Raw genomic sequence first — 20,241 nt, 5'->3', positions numbered from 1 at the left:
ACCCAACCCCTCTGGCAGGCTTGCTCAGTGGTCCCTCTGCCTACAAGACTTTGACTTCAGCATTCTCCACAAGCCTGGAGAACGTAATAAGGTGCCTGATGCCTTTTCAGCTAACCCCTCCCAGATGTGAATGGGCCCCTCGATCTTCTCCCTGAATATGCCATGATTGGAAGCATGGAGTTTTTTAACTCTGCTTTCTGTTATTGGGTTTGACTGCACACAAGTACCCCAGTTGCAGCTGGAGGACCCAGTTACAGGCACATTAATAAGTCAGTTGGAGAATGACCAGCAAAGTAAGGAGAACGATCAAGATCTGCAGAAATTCACTGTTCATGATGGACTCCTCTATTTTCTCAATCTAAAAACAAAATATGGCCTCCATCAACTCAAACAGATTAAGCTTTTTGCTCCTGCAGCGCTGCATGGTTATCTACTGCAGTATTTCCATGATCATCCTACTGCAGGGCACCTGGGCATCGCAAAAACACTGGCACACCTGCATCTCAGGTTCTTCTGACCATGAACATGTGAAAAAATATGTCTTCTCCTATGGTTCGTGTCAAGCCAGTAAGCAAACCCAAAGAGAGGCAGCTGGTCTCATGATCTCCATTCAACCACAAAGACCATGGGTGTACACAGGGGTGGACTATGTAGGCCCCTACCCCGCACTCAAAGACGAAATGCATACATCGTTGTTTTTGTGGAAGATTTCCCCAAATGGGTTGAAGCAAATGAGAATCCACAGCTCAGGTTGCTGCTAATAAGTATATTAGTGACATTTTTGGAAGACATGGTGCTCCGTCCTATCTTATTTCTGATAGGGGAATGCCTTTTGTTGGTGAAATTTTTGAGCATGTACTGTGTGAGCACAGACTTACAACTGCGTACCATCCTCAAAGTAATGCAACTGAATGTGTTAATCGGACTCTGAAAACTGCCATTCGAGCATATGTTTAGAACAAGCGTACGTCTTGGGACAAAAATCTTCCCCAGGTGTGTTTTGCTCTGAGAACTCTGCCTCATGAGAGCACAGGCCTAAGTCCCTTCATGATGCTCAATGGACGAGAGCTGAATACTCGATTAGATCTTATTACTCAACACTAATGGGAAGGGGTGGATGAACCAGAGACAACTTACTTAGATGACCTGAGAGATGGTGTTAAAGTGGCCTTTGGTAAAAGGGTAAAGTACTTTGGTGTTAATTTTGACCAGGATAGGTCATTTAAATCACATTTTAATCTGTTTTTTTTGGATTTCCTTCTCTCAGCTCAGGAATATTGCCAAACTTAGAAACATCCTGTCCAGGAGAGACGCTGAAAAACTAGTCCATGCATTTGTTACTTCAAGGAAGAACTACTGTAATTGTTTAATATCAGGAAGTCAAGAAAATGCAGTTAAAAACCTTTGAATGATCCAAAACGCTGCAACAAGAGTTCTGATAAAAATTAAACAGAGAGATAATATTTTTCCATTTTTAGCTTCCCTTCATTGGCTCCCTGTTAAATCCAGAATAGAATTTAAAATTCTCTTTTTCACATATAAGGCTTTTAATAATCAAGCTCTATTGTACATCAGAGATGTGATTGTTCGCTCTCAGACTGCAAATTTACTGGTTGTTCCTAGAGAAGAAAAATAAGCAGATCTTTTTGTTACTTTTAGTCCTCTCCTGTGGAACCAGTTCCCAGTTTTAGTTTGTGAGGCACACACCCTGTCTACTTTTAAAGTGTCTGTGAAACACTTTTCCCAGAAAGGCAGAAATCGAAAGAAAATGTCTTAATATTAAAGAAATTTGGCAGTAATTGACATCATAGTAGGATTAATGACGTGATAAAATACAAATGTGACACAAAATAGGTATATTTCATTGTTAAATTTTGCAAGTCCAAAGTAACCCAGAAATGACATGAAAGGGGGAGTCTCTGGGCATTCATTGTGTGAGTGTCAATGATAAACTGTTCAGGTAGATGGCAAGTTGCATTAAAAAAAGCATTAATATGGTGAAACGGTGCATTGCTGGTGGTGACAGCAACACTATGACAGCAGCCGTTAGTCGGCACTATTTTCCTGAGGAGGATCAGAGCTGCCTGGATCAAAGCTAGAAAAGTGACAAGGGACAGATGGGCTTTCCCCAACAAGCACAGCCTGTTGTGATCAGAGAATTGTTCAGCAAACTGCTCGAACACGAAACCCTTTGAGAGAGATTATATCAGAGGTCTGGATATCTGACAGAGGAAGGAGAATGTTGAAAGCAGATGCTATAGCCACGGTGTTCAGTGCATCTGATTTCTCAATAGGTTCAGTGCATCTGATGTGAAAATATTAAATTGTCCTTAAAATATTTGGTAAGTACAATGTTTCCTGTTCACATTAAATAGTGCCAACCAACAATAAGTGTTTTCAGTTTTTAGTACACCCTGCAGACATTGAAGGTAAAAAAAAAGTCACGCAGTAATTTTAGAGATGATATAAGGATGACCTTTAAAGAAATATAATGTTGTATTCTGTTTTTCGGGGGAGGAAAATAGATAACAGACATTTACTTTTGGCTGTTAGCACTTCAACAGGCATGCAGGTGTGGATACAGACGGTATGTGCTGCACACTTCGCAGCATGTGGATGTGACTTGACAAAGTGCGCATACATGAATTTGAAAATAAGAGACTCTGTTGCATAACTGTTATTACTTATAATATACTATATATTATTACTTAATATATAGATGATTTTCTTTTGTGTCAGCCTATACTGAGCAGGGGGAGCTCACATTTTAAATTTAATTTAATGTTAAAATGTAATGAATTATCTTACAGTAATACTAAATAGTTAATTCTAAAATGTTTGCCTTGTTTTCCCTGAAAGAGGTGCTCTTTGTTTATTGCCATGAGTTATCTAGATTTCACCTTCTTTGACAAGTGGTTTACCAACTAACTTAAATACATAAATTGCGATTTGTAGAAATATATACAGGTCTGATGCAGTTGAATCAGAGGCACAACGGAACAATATCTAAATGTTATTTACATATACACAGCGCTAATTTTGACAGCTGAAGACATTACTAATCAATCTCTCTCTTCCTTTTAGGCTCTGAATGTGGAGATGCAAGCAGTGCTCTGAGACTGTATCTACAAGGTAACAGTTACTAAAACATTACAAATTGAGGCATGGTCATTTTGGTCAGAGACACTCATATCCATGCATATACTATGAATGCCCATGCTCATTTAAATCATGGAATGCTTTAAAATCTCACCTTAGTTGATGGCATGTTGATGCGTTACATACGATAAATACAGAACTAGGAGTTTTAATATATATTTTGTGTTCTGGAAGTGAAATATTATCCAGTAGAGAGTACTTTTCTCACATCAATAGCCATCTGAAGTGTTATGAATCAGTGAGTTGCATGTTTCAGAACTGTACATTTCAAACTAATATATATTCCACTTACAAAACTAACAAGTGTATGAGGCATCCACATTGCACAGTTAAAGACTTTAAAGCTGAAGTAGTGAGAAGTGGTAATGTAAATAGTGACCATCATCTATAAGAAATCTTGGAGAATCTGCTTCAGGCTTAGATTGTGGGAAATTGATTGAAACTGACTCACCCATTGAGAACCCGAAGGAAACAATAATTCATAAATTGGCAACTATTCTTTTGAAATTAGAGCTATTTTCACATGTACCATGTTAAGCAATTGATGGCTTGTTGAGGAATTATATTTCATTATTACGTCCACAGCACTGCCTATATCACACAGTGTAGCTCTTGACATTTTCAAGAAGCATAACCTTTAAGTTGACCATTTCATCAATTAATGAACTCAGCATTGGCATTTCTACCAATAATCCTTCGGCAAAAGCTATAACTAAGGGAGGTCCATTGGAATCTGCCTTCAAACAGTACTACAAGGAAAAATTCAAAGTTGTGGAACCTTTAGAGTATGTACTGGAGGCAGGGTCTAACAAAACATTTCAGTATGTTCCCTTGTTGCTGTCTCTAAATCAGTTACTTGCTCGCAAAGATATAGTTGATAAACTTGTTGACAATCATACAACCTTATCTGCAAATGTAAACCATATGTGAGCTTTCAGGATGGTGAGGATCACAAAAACAATCCTTTTTTTGGTGAGGACTTAAGGATTTCCCTGTGTTTTTATAGATGATTTTGAGGTTTGCAATCCCTTGGGAATGTCACACAGGAAACACAAACTCATTGTACTGGATTTTAGGCATCGTAGCTCCTGGTAGCAGCTCAACCCTATCCTCAATCTACTTGGCACTGTTGTGCATAAGTAATTATGTGAAAACGTATGGCTACAAAAAGATATTTGAACCTCTGTTGCATGATGTAGTGACCTTAGAACAGCAAAGGCTATATTTTCCACATCTTGCAGTCTAAATAATCTTATCCAGTCCTTTCCATGCAAAGATGGGGATAAAACCAACTGCCCTCATTTCTTACCAAACATTTTACAAAAGAAACACACAGTAGGTGGAAATGCCCACAAAAATTGGTGTCTTCTTCGTTTACTCCTTTCATTGTAAGAAATCTTGTTCCCAGTGGGGAACCTGCTTGGCAAGTGATTTTGGGTATAAAAGATATTGCTGAATTGGTTGTCGCACCTATCCACAATCCAGAAACAATTGCGTATTTGGAGTGCAAAATATCAGAGCACTGGCAACGTTATCAGGAACTGTTTCCAGATCAAAGGCTGTTGCCCAAACATAATTTCCGGAACACCATCCAGAAATGATTAAATGTTTTGGTCCTCTTGTGTCATTATGGATCATGCGTTTCGAGGCCAACCACAGCTTCTTTAAGCAGGTTGTGCGGCACATACACATGCTGATATTTAGAAATGGTGACTTTAAAATGATTTGTACATGTAACAGGTAATTTCTTAAAATATACTATATGCTAAAATGTTTTTTTCAGCTACTGAAACTGTACTAAAACTGTGACTTCTATTTAAGAAGTGCCAATGGTAAAATTCATTATGCAAATGATAAAATGTATCTAAGAAAGTTAAGTGCTTTGTTTTTGTCTTTTAGAATAATATAAAATGGCTGCAACACTGAGGGTTGTACTTGGAGCAGACAATGCATCAAAACTGCCAGATTCACTAGAGGTTCTCAAAGGAGAAATTAAAAGACATTTCAGATTGCCTGGAAATTTCAGACTGCAGTACAGGGACATTTAGTTTGACAATGAGTTTGTAAACTTGACAGAGATCTCAGGAATCAAAGACAAGAACACAGTTAAAGTTATCTAATTAACAGATGAATCAGACATATCCACAGCTTTACAGTGTTTGGATGACAGCTCTTTATCCACAGCATCAGACACAGATATACTTTCCTCCTCTGAGTCCACATCTTAAGGTTATTACTGTAGATCATGGCCATGGCCCCAAAATTTCCAGATACCTCAGTTTAATTATGAGGCACAGATTCAGTTGGAAAGGGCCAACCAAGCCTTTCTGAACTGTGGTACTCTTGTGAGTCCAAGTCTCAAACTTAAGTCGGATATACTTGATGGTTTGGCACAGAAATTGTCAAATACAAAGTCTATCCCTCAAGTTCGGAGTTTGATGATGTTGCCCAGGCCTTGATTACAAAGTATCCTTGTTTAAAGGAGCAGGGATCAGTTCCTGGCTTCTGTGGATGGAAAATTGGTTTGTAGTACAAGATGGCAAACTACCACACAAGACTGAAGAGCATTGGCTGTCCAGAGTTGAGCATCAACTCTGTCCAAGAAAAACGAGGTGCCATCGGTTAAAGTCCAAACCAGGTGAAGACACCAAGGAAAGCAAAGGTAAACTTCTGTCCTGACTACCCAGCTGGCCAAACCAAAGAACGCCTCGAGAATAAAAGGCAACCACTGACATTAGAGGTAAAGAAGAACAACCATCAACTAATCAACAGTAAAATGGAGAAAACCTTTGCCTACAGAAGACTAGAAATAATTGAAGACATGCCCTTCGCTGTTGAGTTCAAAAACAGGTGGCCAGCCCTGTTTTCTGAGTGTCAGGCATGTTCATGTTATTTTTTGTTTTAATGGCTGTACATTAATCAATAGGTGCCTCATTTTTTATACGTGCATTTAAGTACATCAGTGTAGGTGTCATTCGTTTGGACCAGGTGAATGGACCCAACTCTATGCAGGTATTGCAGCAGTGATTCACACACAGATTCCAGAGCTTGGTTTTACACCCTGTTTGTCAAAACAGTGTCTTAAAAAATGTAGATAACTGAAAAATCCATGCCATTATCTCAGCCATTACTCTCCTTGTTTTTTCTCTCTCTCTCTCTTTCAATAAAAGAAGAAACACTTCCGCTGTAACTTTACCCTTAACTATGAACGCTGCAACCTAGTGGTGGAAAAAAATGTGGTGAAACTAATCATTCACTGTTTTAACTGTTCATGAAACACTTTGATTACATTTTGAATCATTATTTATAACAGGAATGAAATCCTAAATTCTTTCCTTAGGTCAAATGAAATGCTGTTTATACTTATTTATATGATTCTGTTTCACTGTGTTGGAGGTAAATGCAGAGTTCATGTGCATTACCACAATCCCCCTGCTGTCAACCTTTATGGCACAACTCCATCATTCCTCCAGCCAACTAATGAAGGCATTCAAAAGGAAGGGAGGGGCAGTAGGACGCAGGATCAACCAGAACATGTTAGCCATGGATCAGGTGTGTGTTTCTCATTTTAACGTTGACCCAGATTAGAACTCTTAACATAAATAAGCTGTTGGGTATTACTGTTTACTCTTCCCTTGTTATTATGTCTTTTGCTTTTGAATCAAGTTCAAATGTACTTTAGTGCCATAGCATCAAATATAGTATTATAAAAACATGAACCTGTGTGCATCTATGATTTACACAATTTGAAGTTCTTTCAATTTCCTCTATTCCTCTGTTTATTTCACTCTAATGTTAAAAATTACAAATAAATATAAATCTGTTTTTGTTCTCCCACAGAATCCAAGCATCAAAGTGAGGCGGCAATGTATTCTAAAAGTATTAGGTGTCATAATGAACTCAGAACCAGGGGAATCTACACCAGAACACGGGAAGACAGGAAAGATTTTAACAAGTCTATTGTCAAGGTGTTTTACAGGCAGTGACAGGACTACGTAGCTGGTTGGCTTCTGGGATCGGCTCACTTAAGGAGAGAGATTGATTACTATCAGGTTGAGGATCTTGAATGTTGATATTGGAAAGGAGAGGCTTACTTCAATTCAGTTCAATTCAGTTTATATACAGGTCCTTCTCAAAATATTAGCATATTGTGATAAAGTTCGTTATTTTCCATAATGTCATGATGAAAATTTAACATTCATATATTTTAGATTCATTGCACACTAACTGAAATATTTCAGGTCTTTTATTGTCTTAATATGGATGATTTTGGCATACAGCTCATGAAAACCCAACATTCCTATCTCACAAAATTAGCATATCATTAAAAGGGTCTCTAAACGAGCTATGAACCTAATCATCTGAATCAACGAGTTAACTCTAAACACCTGCAAAAGATTCCTGAGGCCTTTAAAACTCCCAGCCTGGTTCATCACTCAAAACCCCAATCATGGGTAAGACTGCCGACCTGACTGCTGTCCAGAAGGTCACTATTGACACCCTCAAGCAAGAGGGTAAGACACAGAAAGAAATTTCTGAACGAATAGGCTGTTCCCAGAGTGCTGTATCAAGGCACCTCAGTGGGAAGTCTGTGGGAAGGAAAGAGTGTGGCAGAAAACGCTGCACAACGAGAAGAGGTGACCGGACCCTGAGGAAGATTGTGGAGAAGGGCCGATTCCAGACCTTGGGGGACCTGCGGAAGCAGTGGACTGAGTCTGGAGTAGAAACATCCAGAGCCACCATGCACAGGCGTGTGCAGGAAATGGGCTACAGGTGCCGCATTCCCCAGGTAAAGCCACTTTTGAACAAGAAACAGCAGTAGAAGCACCTGACCTGGGCTACAGAGAAGCAGCACTGGACTGTTGCTCAGTGGTCCAAAGTACTTTTTTCGGATGAAAGCAAATTCTGCATGTCATTCGGAAATCAAGGTGCCAGAGTCTGGGGGAAGACTGGGGAAAAGGAAATGCCAAAATGCCAGAAGTCCAGTGTCAAGTACCCACAGTCAGTGATGGTCTGGGGTGCCGTGTCAGCTGCTGGTGTTGGTCCACTGTGTTTTATCAAGGGCAGGGTCAATGCAGCTAGCTATCAGGAGATTTTGGAGCACTTCATGCTTCCATCTGCTGAAAAGCTTTATGGAGATGAAGATTTCATTTTTCAGCACGACCTGGCACCTGCTCACAGTGCCAAAACCACATACACATTGTTTTTGACAGCGTTCTTACCCCATACTTAAACACTGAAAGACAGGGCCTTGTGGATCATCGGTAGAGGGTGAGCATTAAGTTGTTGCCAGCAGAAGCTTGAACGATGTGCCCCTCCAGAAAGGTGTCACAGGTAGACACAGAGTGAGGCCAGGTGTACCTTCTAGGAAGAGAAAAGAGAGAGAACAGATTTAAAAGCTGAAACAACAGCAAATAATGCAAAATTGGAGAGTAGTGTGAGAATGTAGCAAAGAGGGTGAAAGTCGTCATTATGTCCTCCAGCAGCCTAAGACTATAGCAGCATAACTACAGAGATAGCTCAGGATAACCTAAGCCACTCTAACTATAAGCTTTATCAAAAAGGAAAGTTTTAAGCCTAGCCTTAAAAGTAGACAATTTGTCCATCTAGAGCCCACTGATGGCAGTTGTTATACTAAAAACCACAACGATTGGGATACCTCTCTCTTTCAGATTGACCATAACCACTGGAAAAGAGAGGGGGTCATACAGGTAGCAGAAATTGAGGGTGTGTTCAAATATTAACAAAGGTGATGGTTCTGGGGAACGGTGAGCCAGCCATGGAGACTGAGGCTGACATGCCAACGTGCCTTGTGAGTGGATTCCTCTGAGCGATGGAAGGCGTTGGAGCGCGGACAGGCAGGGCAGGTGAAGCGATGAATGATCCTGTAGTCGGATCTTGCAGATCCTGAGGGGTCCTCGGACAGAGGTAAATTCAGTGTAATATTGACCATGAGCAGGCGGCTAACCACAGCGGGTTGTTCAGGAACGGGTATGCTGACAGCCAACAGGAAGAAGAATCAGAGCCACATAGGATATCCAGAACTGGGCTTCAATGACCAAACACTTTGGTCTCAGATATGTTCCAGAACTTTTAAAATTACTAGTAACACCAGTTTACAATTAATACAATATAAAATCCTTCATAGAGTATACTATACAGGTCAACAGATGTTCAGAATGGGTTTTACACTGTCTAAAACTTGCTTACAATACACAGGCAATATGCCTGACAATTACATCCACGCATTATGATTATGTACACCTGTTCAGAGGTTCTGGTGCCTGAAATGTGAAGACTTATCAAAGTGTCTGAGATGTAATATTTAACCTTCCCCCTCAGTTTGCTTGCTGGGCAACTTAGATGATGTCACCATAGAGACAAATTCAGTTCACATGGATTTCACTGCCTTATGTATCGCTAAGAAAACTATCCTCATGAATTGGAAAAATAAAAACCTTCTTAATATTAACCAGTAAAGAAACCTTCTGTTGGATTATATAGGTCTTGAGACAGCCTCTGCCTCCACATCACATCAATCTCTCTAGGCTCCTTTAATCGGCTCCATCACCTATTGGGGGTGGGGCACCTTTGGCTTCGTCCTGTGGGGCGTTGTGGCAGATGTGGGGGGGTTTCTGGGTTTGGGGTATTTGGGGTGTCCCTGGGCTGGGGTCACTGTGTGGGTCTGGCACTGGGTGATGTGGCCCCAACCAGGGTCGGGGTTCGATGGTTCTTGGAGGCGGCATCTGGTGACTGCATGCAATGCTTTTGGGGAGCCTGTGCCGGCAGAAATAGGTAACTAGCCTGGTGGCTGGGCTGCTCCTGGGTGGGTCTGGGGTGGGCTTCGGAGCTCTGGGTTTCTGGGGCGTGTCGCCTCCGGGCTGGGGTCGGGAGGCGACCGGGGTTTTGGGCCGGTGCATGCTCTGGCACCTGGCACTGGCCCGGGGACCTTCCATGCATCGGTGGGCGTAGGGGCCTTCTAAACTGGCGGTTAGGTACCATCTCATTGCAGGTTCTCTCCTTCAAGAAGTGCACTTTGCTGGTGGGGCAGAGGATCTGGGGGGGGGGGGTGGAGTCAACCTGTGTGTCTAATGTCTTATGTGTTCTGGGAGTTGTTTGAATGTTGAGGATAGGTGTAGGTTTTCTTCTGGGGTAGAGGTGGGTGGTTGGCCTTGGGTGGGGATGGGCATCGTTAGGACCTATGTGGTTCCGGTTCGGATTCTGGTTCCTTGTCTGGGTTCCGGTCCTGACGCCGGTCCCAGGTCTGTGTGTGTGTGTGTGGGGGGGGGGGGGGATACTGTGGGTCTTCTTCTCATGGGGGTGCACTTTCGCAGGGGGCTTTATTTTTGGAGGGCTGGTGGGGGCGCATTTACAAGGTGGGGGCTTTGTGCACGGCTTTTGCTTTGGGTGCTCATTGCTCCATTCTGTCCTCTGCTGTATGGCGTGCTGCGGTGTTGGGGCAGTAGTCCTGTGTGCATTGGCTCTGGCCTCCTTGTGTGCTGCAGGGCATTGCTGAGCTCGGCGGTTGGATTGGGCTTCTCAGCCTTATACTGAGGTGGGGTTTGCTTGTCTGCTGGGTGGTTCCTGGTGGGGTGGGTGATGTGTGCTTGGGGTTGGTGGTCTTCATCATGCCCCTAGTGGTGTATAGACAGATGTGTGGTATTGCTGTGGTATTTGCTGGGAAAGAACCACGGCTTGGCTTGGCTCTGTCGTTTTTGCCTGGATGCTTAAGTTGCATGTAGACATTTAGGGTTTGGTGGGGGGGTCGTGGCAAACTCTCTTTCCCATCTGCTTTTCTTTTTAAATGCACACTACAACAACACGCATCAACACCACATTTGAGCAGGCGGAGGCAGGCTTTTGGGGTCCCATTTGCTGTTTTCCATCTGGGGTCAGAGGCCAGGAGAGGGAGCGGCCTTCTGGTCAGGATCTGGGCTGTGGTTGGGGTTCGGGTCTTGGGGGGTTGTCTGGTTCCTCCAGTGCTTCCTTCTGTGGCTCTTGCCCCTGGCCGGGCGCAGGCTACAGTTGGCAGTCAGGTGGTGGTGGAGAATGTCTTGTGCCTGCACTTGGGCGGCTGGTGGGATGTGCTTGGCCTGAAGCAGTTAGCCTGCCCAGCCTGGTTACCTGGCTGGTGCATGTTTCCCTCTCACAAACTGATGGGCTGGGGCTGTTGGCGCTGGCCGAATGGTTGGGCGGGCTTGGCGGTCTGCTGCTCTGCTGGCTGTTGTATCTGGGGGGGATCGAGGCAGCAGGCTAGAGGGTGGCATGGGGGGCTGCAGCGTGTGAGGTGGGGGGGTTGTGTCCTCTTCTTGAATGTGTGGTCACAGGCGTCTGGATTGGTTGAGTGGCGGTGGTAGAGCTGAGCTGGATAATGTTTCTACCTGGGCTATCGTTGCAGTGGCAGTGATGTGGTGTGTCTGTGTGGTTGTGGGGGCGTGGTGGGGCACTCCGGGCCCGAGTGCTTGCTGCTGGCTGGGGACCTCTTGCTGGGTAAGCTTGTTCCATCTTGGTGTGGGGTTGGGGGTTCTGTTATGAGCTCGGTGCTCGATGGTGTCTGCCCTGTTGCGCCTTTGCGCGGAGCTGGGGTAGCATTGCACGGGGCCCTTGTCTTGCCATCGCGGCGTGGTGTGTGGTGGGCGGCATGATGCAGCACGGATGCTGGGAGCGGGGCTGTGTGTGGAGCTTGCTCTGTGTGGGTGTTGCTTCGTCAGCTTTTTCAGGGATCACCTGTGGGGATGTGCCCATGTGCTGGGGGGGGGGGGGGGGGGTTTCATGGCGTTTGAGTTCGGGGGCATGTGTGTTAGATATATGTGTGCTGGTCAGGGGTGGCTGTGTGGGGAGATTCATGTTGGGGTTCATTGGTGGTGGGGGCTCATAGGGTTGGGATCGGAATTCATTGGGGGGTTGGGACTGTTTTATTCTGTGGTGGCTCTGGTTGGCGGGTTGGTATGGACCATGTAGACCCCTCTTATATCCCCCTCTCCGGATGAGGATGGCAGTTGTTGGGGATTGGGGTCGGGGTCCATGCCGGGTCACCAGATCAGGTGCTGGGGCTGTCTGCCTGTCTCCACCCCCGTAAGGGAAGGGGACCACCTCCTGGGTCAGGGGGCTGGTTGTCCCTGTGGGGTATCGACACCTGGACCTGGGAGTACAGAGTATGTATGGGGAGTGTGAGTGAGCGTACGACGTCCATTCTTGTTTGTCTTTATGTTGGGTGTGTTGGTGTGGCTGTTTTTATGTGTACGCACGAGGGTGGGAATATGTGATTGTGACTGTGTGTGCTTGTTTTTTTGTGTCAGATTGGGACTTGGACTGCTCCCTCTCCTGGAACAGTTTTGGCCCCTCATCAAATGTGGGGCCTATTTCCTCCCAGCCACACTACTTGCCGGTGGTTGGTGTCTCTGCCCGCCAGTGTACTTGTAGTTCTCGGTACCTGGGCTTCGTTGCTTTGGTGTGTGCTGGCTCACTCCTGGTGGCTGCTTGCCGGGCCCTGGACCCCTGGGCTCTGTCAGGCCTCTGCTTGGTGAGTGATATGTCCCGGGGCCTCAGGTCTCTGAGTCCATGGCTGGATCTGCTCAGGTGTAGAAGGCTGCCGGCAGGAGCTGTGGGCTCATCGCTGCAGCTCCCTGGGGCTTCTGCACTTGGGCTGCTGGGTGGTTCCCATTGGACTCTCCCCTGCTCTTCTCTGGGGGGGTTGCGGTAGTCCCGGCGGTGGTTCTCCTGGGGTTCCTGTGCTCTAGGAGACCTTTGAACATCTGTGGCTCTGATCTCCACTGTATCTGTCCCGGGTCCAGGGGGGCAGGTCTGTGGCTCCTCATACTGACTATTGCATATTTCTATTGAGAAACCTTGTATACACAAGTTCACTCACACTCAGACCCACAGGTGTTAAGATTCAGATGTTAACAGATACACAAATGTTCTTTATTGAGCTGCATTTACCACTAAATGCATCTTGCCTTAAGGACCGTGCACTTTTCTTTAAAAAACCTGGTATTATGAATGTTTCTGCAAGTCTTGAAGCAAACAGGGTGTTATCTTGTATTCTCTTCATCCTTCTTTCTTTCCTCCCTTCTTTTCTCCTTCTCTTCCCTCTTCCCTTTTGCCCCACCTTTCTCTCCTTCATGCTTCTTTTTTTTCCTTTTCATTTTTGTCTCCATGTCTATAACAATTGAAACAATCCGAAAGCTGCTTCTAAAAAGTTTATTCTTATAAATATCAAGCAGAGCTTCAAAGCGTTAGCTGTAATGCTCCACTTGTGAAAGTAAATCTGTTGGGCTTTTTCTTGGCAATCAGACAATAATTCTGAGTGCTTCTCTGACAGACAGGACACAAAAAAAAAGAAAAGAAAAAGGCAGGGAAACACAAAGGCAGATTCGGAGCAGGTTTTGTTTGGCCTGATTACCACTCAGCTGAGTAAACAATCCGACATCTCCTAGAGTCCTAGCCACTTAAGAGTCCTCTCGCTAAATTGCCTCTGATGCAGCGCAGCTGTGCACCTACACCTGCCTGTCGCACCCTGGTGAAGGAAGGGGACATAATACACAAATCTGTACTCAGCTCTGTGGCCAAACATCACCCCCCCGAATGGACACCTACTGGCAGCTGACCCAACGTGGACGGAACTGAGGCCTCGAAGTCCATGATGAAGGATTGGTCGAGGATGAAGCTGTTTTTATTGCGGGCACAGATGGAAATGGCACTAATGTGTTAAGTCACATCATGATTGGGAGTAGGCCACCAGAAATACCTTCTAATAGAGGCAATGGTTTGACTGGAATCCAGGATGACCCGAGAAAATAGATGCGTGCGCCCAATGAATAACCTGGGAAGACGTAGATACGACACGGGGGGCTTTCTCCTGGATCTGGCTCATCAACCTGGGCCCTTTGCACGCACCCTTCTATGTTCCAACTGAGGGAATCGATAACGCATGACTGGGGAACTATGGTTTCTGTTTCACGGTTGTCATCATCGTGGGAGAACTGTCGGGAGAGAGAGTCGGGTTTAATATTTTTAGAGCCAGGTCTGTAGGTTATGGTGAAATTGAATCTGGAGAAGAATAGGGACCAATGAGCTTGATGGGAGTTCAGAAGTTTGGCTGACTGAAGATAGGCTAGGTTCTTGTTGGAAGGAGGGTGCCCTCTACCCAAAGTCACCATTCCTCCAAAGCCAACTTAATTGCCAACAGTTTCCGGTCTCCCATGTCGTGATTCCTCACGGGGGGTGTGAGGCGCCTTGAGAAGAATGCACAGGGATGAAGCTTCTCATCTTGGCTGGACCACTGGGAGAAGACGGCCCCAATTCCGGTATTGACGCATCGACCTCCAAGATGAACTGGAGCTTGGAATCTGGTTGGACCAGAATGGGAGTGGAAAAAAATCTCTCCTTGAGAGTCTGGGGTCCAGTGAAAGGACGTCTTGGTGGTTGTGAGAGCGGTTAATGGAGAGGCAAGGAGGCTATAGTTCCTGATGAATCATTTGTAGAAGTTAGTAAAACCTCGGAGTCTTTGAAGTTCCTTTCTGGTTGTGGGTGTGGGCCACTCTGCTATGGCCATGATTTCGCTGGGATCCGCTTTCACCTGTCAACCCTATAGAATAAAGCCCAGAGATGTTATTGTGGGTATGTGAAAATCACACTTCTCAGCCTTAACAAACAGACGGTTCTCCAACAGCCTATGGAGGACCTGTCTGACATGGTTGGTGTGTGAATCCGGATCTCTGAAATAGATGAGAATGTTGTCAAGATAAACAAATAAAAAACATTGATTAAGTCTCTGAGAATGTCATTGACCAGGGCTTGGAAAACTACAGGTGCGTTGGTTAGGCCGAATGGAATGACCAGATATTCGAAGTCCCTCAGAGGGGTCTTAAAGGCTGTTTTCCACTCATCTCTGGGCTTGATTTGAACCAGATGATAAGCGTTCCAAAGGTCAAGCTTGGTAAAGATGGTGGCATGACAAACTGTTTCTAGAGCAAAGGCCAGGAGATGAAGTGGATATTTGTTCTTGACAGTTATCTGGTTCAGACCTCTGTAATCAATACAGGGTCTCAGCATGTTATCTTTCTTTTTAACAAAGAAGAAGCCAGCACCGATAGGAGACAAAGAGGGCCAAATGATGCCTGCTCTGAAGGAGTCGTCTATGTAGCTGGTCATGGCTTCTTTCTCTGCCTCAGACAGGTTTTAGAGTCAGGACCTGAAACTGGTCATGTTCAACACAAACAAGAGACTTTAAAAGGAAAAGGGGCTAATTGGTTTGAGCAGCTAGACCCAACAGTACCCCCTATTCAACTGATGGGCTAACTCTTTTGGGCGAACAGGACAAGTGTCGAAAGTGCCCCATCTCACCACAGTACAGACATCTGCCATAAGAGAGGCATCGGCCTCTTTCAGCTGGAGTGAGACTGGTTGGGCCCAGCTGCATGGGTTTAACCTGAGGAGACAGAGAAGCAGGCTTTATTGCAGTCTCAGAGGAAGGCGAGACAGATTGGAAATTTATATGTTCTTTCTTTGGCTTATTTTTCTTCTCCAACTTTCTCTTTCTTAGTCTGTTGTCAATGCAGATGGATACATTTATCAAGTCTTTCAGAGTCTTGGGTTCCTCATGTCTTTTATCTTTTCATTAAGAACATTTCGGAAAGCACCTTTTAGAGCTGGCTCGTTCCACCCAGATTCTGCAGCTAGGGTTCGGAACTTTATAGTAATCTCGGCTACCAAAGATGCCACATTTTTGGGACAAGATTTCATCACTGTGTTTGAGAGTGAAGGTTTTCTTGAACATATCTAGAAATGTGGATAATGTGAAGTAATTAATGATCATTTCATCTATTAATGGGCGATGATATAAGCAATCTTGTAGTTATCATCAGCGAAAGAACTTCTTGCTTGTTAAAAAAAACAACGTGCACTGAAGCAAAAAACCTTTGCATTTTTCTAGGTCCCCAGAAAAGGGTTCAGGTGTGGGTGGTGAGATACCTCGGTAGATGGTTTGACTGGAAACTGGATTTGCACTGGTGACAGGAGGAGCTGTGGGTTAATTAGTTGTCATCAATGTGAGATGATTCTGGATGGTCTGGATGCTTCGAGAGATCTCCAGCAGGACTAGGTTTGTGGATGCCTGCTGTTGTTCTAGAAATTGAAGAAAAGTGTTACGCTGGCCCAACAATATGCCTTGTTGGGTCAGAACCTTTTGGAAGCATGCAGCAGAGTCTGGTTGGTCAGATTGTTCTGTCATAATGAACTCAGAACCAGGAGACTCTAGAGCAGCACACGGGAAGACAGGAACAATTTTAATAAGTTTATTGTTAAGGTGTTTTGCGGGCAGTGACAGGACTCCGTAGAGTGTTGGCTTCTGGGATCGGCTCAGTGAAAGAGAGAGAATGATTACTATCAGGCTGAGGATCTTGAATGTTGATATTGGAAGGGAGATGCTTACTTGTGGACAAAGGTGATGGTTCTGGGGAGAAGTGAGCAAGCCACGGAGACTGAGGCTGACAGACCAATGTGCCTTGTGAGTGGATTCCTCTGAGCGGTGGAAGGCATTGGAAGTTGGACAGGCAGGGCAGGTGAAGCGATGAGTGATCGTGTACTCAGATCTTGCAGATCCTGAGCGGTACTTGACAGAGGTAAATTCAGTGAAGTATTCATCATGAGCAGGAAGCTAACCACAGCGAGTTGTTCAGGAACGGGTATGCTGACAGCCAACAGGAAGAAAAACCAGAGCCACGAAGGATATCCAGAACTGGGCTTCACTGGCAGCAACCTTGAAAGGTGAACAGAGCTGGGGTTAGAAAAAGGCAGGGAAGCACAAAGGCAGATTCAGAGCAGGGTTTGTTCAGCTTGATTACCACTCAGCAGAGTAAACAATCTGATGGCTCCTTCAGAGTCCTAGCCGCTTAAGAGTCCTCTCGCTGATTGCCTCTGATGCAGCGCAGCTGCACCTGTCTGTCACACCCTGGTGGAGGAAGGGGATATAACACTCACACTGCACACTCGCACAGCAAATTAATATAGAAAATGCAATGTTACACTGTTATATACAGTATATATATATATATATATATATATATATATCACCATATTATACATTATGTGTACATCCATAACACAGATTTTACAATAATTCTGTTTCTTTCTGACATTTTGAGGATGTTGATGTTGCAGCAGAGGGAGAAATTAAGAAAGTGGTTTTGGGCATCTACATCATCCAACAGGAGGGAGCAGAGGTAACAGATGCCTGCATCATTGTTGAAGGTTGTACAGTGCTGCAAGACCTGAAAAATGTGGCAAATGGTTGTGCAGCCCTGTTTGGCTTGATTTACTATTTGAACTTGAGCTGTCCCAAGGACCTACAATACACTTTCTACGTTCTTCTGAAAGTTTTGATGGGATTGGATGGGATTAAGCTCTCCACTAAAGTTCAGGTCCTGAAAAACAAACTGCATGAGTAAAATTTACATCAATTTTATGACCACATGTCTCAATTAACGGTTCATCTCCGTCAGGATCTGGGTTTGTGTTTGTGTTTTTTGCTACATGTGCTCATTCTCAGGTGGTGCTGGAGCTCTCATGTGTGCTGGGTGACAGGTGTGACTTGTTCCACTGATTACCATGAGGAGTACTTAAGCAGGAGGCTGCCAGCACTTCAATGCGAGAGTGTTTTGCCACCAGTGGTACAAACTCAATTTATATCAGGGAGATGAGTGGAAGATGGGATTTAAAACGCCGTTGAGTCATTTCGAGTATTTGGTCATGCCCTTTGGACTATGTAATGCTCCTGCGGTTTTTCAAGGTTTGGTCAACGACGTTCTCAGGGATTTTTTGAACATTTTTGTTTTCGTATAGTTAGATGATATACTGATTTACTCTAAGAATATGCAGGAGCATCGCAAACATGTTCGTCAAGTCCTTCAATGCCTTCTGGAGAACCGCCTGTTCGTAAAACCAAGAAGTGTGAGTTTCACCAGTTATCAGTCACCTTCCTGGGCTACATCCTTGAGGGTGGACAGGTACGTCCAGATCCAGAAAAGATAAGAGCTGTTCTAGACTGGCCGGTGCCAGACTCATGCAAGTCTTTACGGCGTTTTTTGGGATTTGCCAATTTTACAGACGTTTCATCAAGGACTATAGTCTCATTGCTGCACCACTAACTGCCCTGACTTCTGCTAAGATCTCTTTTTCCTGGTCATCTGAAGCAGACGCAGCTTTTTGTGCTCTCAAGGCAAAGTTCTCTCATGCCCCCATCTTGGTCCATCTGGACTCCTCAAGACAATTTATCCTGGAAGTCGACGCCTCAGAAGTCAGAGTCAGGGCAGTGCTGTCACAGAACTCTGAAGATGGGAGACTTCATCCTTGTGCTTTCTTTTCTCACAGGTTCAGCAATACGGAAAAGAATTATTATGTGGGTGACAGAGAATTGTTGGGAATAAAATTGGCCCTTGAGGAGTGGCGCCACTGGCTTGAGGGGGCTAAACATCCCATCCAAGTCTGGACTGATCACAAGAACTTGGCTTACCTACAGTCAGCCAAAAGGCTGAACCCACGTCAGTCTCGCTGGTCCTTATTTTTCTCTCGTTTCGATTTATGTATCTCTTTCAGGCCGGGATCAAAGAATACTAAGCCTGATGGCCTCTCCAGACAAGTCGCCACAGATGATTTGGTGAGGGAACCTGCACCCATCATACCGCCCAGTTGGACGGTCGGGGCACTTAGATGGGAGATTGAGGAGACGGTGTTAAAGGCTCAACAACAGGAGCCCGATCCTGGCAATGGGCCACCTAACCGTATCTACGTCCCATCTACAGTACGAGCTCGATTAATTAACTGGCTGCACACAGCAAGGTTTTTGGCTCATCCAGGTGTTAGTAGAACTATTGCATTGGTTTAAAGGAGGTTTTGGTGGCCCACATTACATACCTACCTGTGCTAGGAATAAGTCTTATAACCAGCCTCTTGCAGGTCTTCTTCAACCACTAAGCATCCCAAGTCGTCCCTGGTCTCACATAGCTTTGGATTTTGTTACTGGTCTTCCCCTCTCCTTAGGTATGACAACTATTCTCACTATTGTTGACCGTTTTTCTAAGGCTTGCCATCTCAGCCCTTTCAGAAAACATCCGTCAGCCCTTCAAACTGCCAAATTCCTCACTAAACACGTTTTTCGTCTCCATGAAATCCCACAGGACATCTTGTCTGACTGAGGTCTACAGTTCATTTTGCAGGTTTGGAAACAGTTTTGTTTATCTCTTGGAGCCAGGGTTTCATTAACTTCAGGTTACCACCCACAGTCTAATGGTCAGACCGAAAGGCTAAATCAGCAGCTAGAATCAACCCTGCGTTGTCTCACGTCCCTTAACCCTTCTGACTGGTGTGCATATCTACCTTGGGTAGAATATGCCTTGAATTCACACATCTCCTCTGCTACTGGACGTTCACCTTTTGAGGCCTCACTGGGCTATCAGCCACCCTTGTTTGCTGCTGATGAGAAAGACATCACTGTGTCTTCTATCCACCAACATATCCGCCGCAGTAAGGCCATTTGGAACTCGACCGTCCAGACCCTCAATCAAACTGCAGATGAAAACAAGCGTTTCGCTGATTGCAAACGCAGACCTGCACCAGAGTATCAGCCTGGACAAAATGTTTGGTTGTTGGCACATGATGTGCCCTTTAAGTCTATGTCTAAGAAGCTTTCGCCTTGTTTCATTGGTCCCTATGAGATCGAGACGGTAATTAGTCCATCTGCTGTTCGTCATCGCCTACCTGCAAATCTTCATATCTATCCTACCTTCCATGCTTCCCAGATCAAACCAGTAGTCTCCAGTGATTTAAAGTTGCTAGTTAGTGACCTGATTTATGACAGTCAGATTGATTTATTTTGCCTCACAGAAACCTGGCTGCAGCAAGAGGATTATGTTACTATAAATGAGTAAACTCCTACTAATTATTAAAATGTTTACATTCCTTGAAATACTGGGCGAGGAGGAGGAGTAGCAACCATCTTTCAGTCCGATTTATTGATTAATCCCAGACCAATCAATAGCTACAACTCTTTTGAATATTTAATCCTTAGTTTTCCACATCCAA

This window comes from Girardinichthys multiradiatus, chromosome 19, assembly GCF_021462225.1.
Source record: "Girardinichthys multiradiatus isolate DD_20200921_A chromosome 19, DD_fGirMul_XY1, whole genome shotgun sequence".
Taxonomy (NCBI): Eukaryota; Metazoa; Chordata; class Actinopteri; order Cyprinodontiformes; family Goodeidae; genus Girardinichthys; species Girardinichthys multiradiatus.
This window is presented reverse-complemented; position numbering follows the sequence as displayed.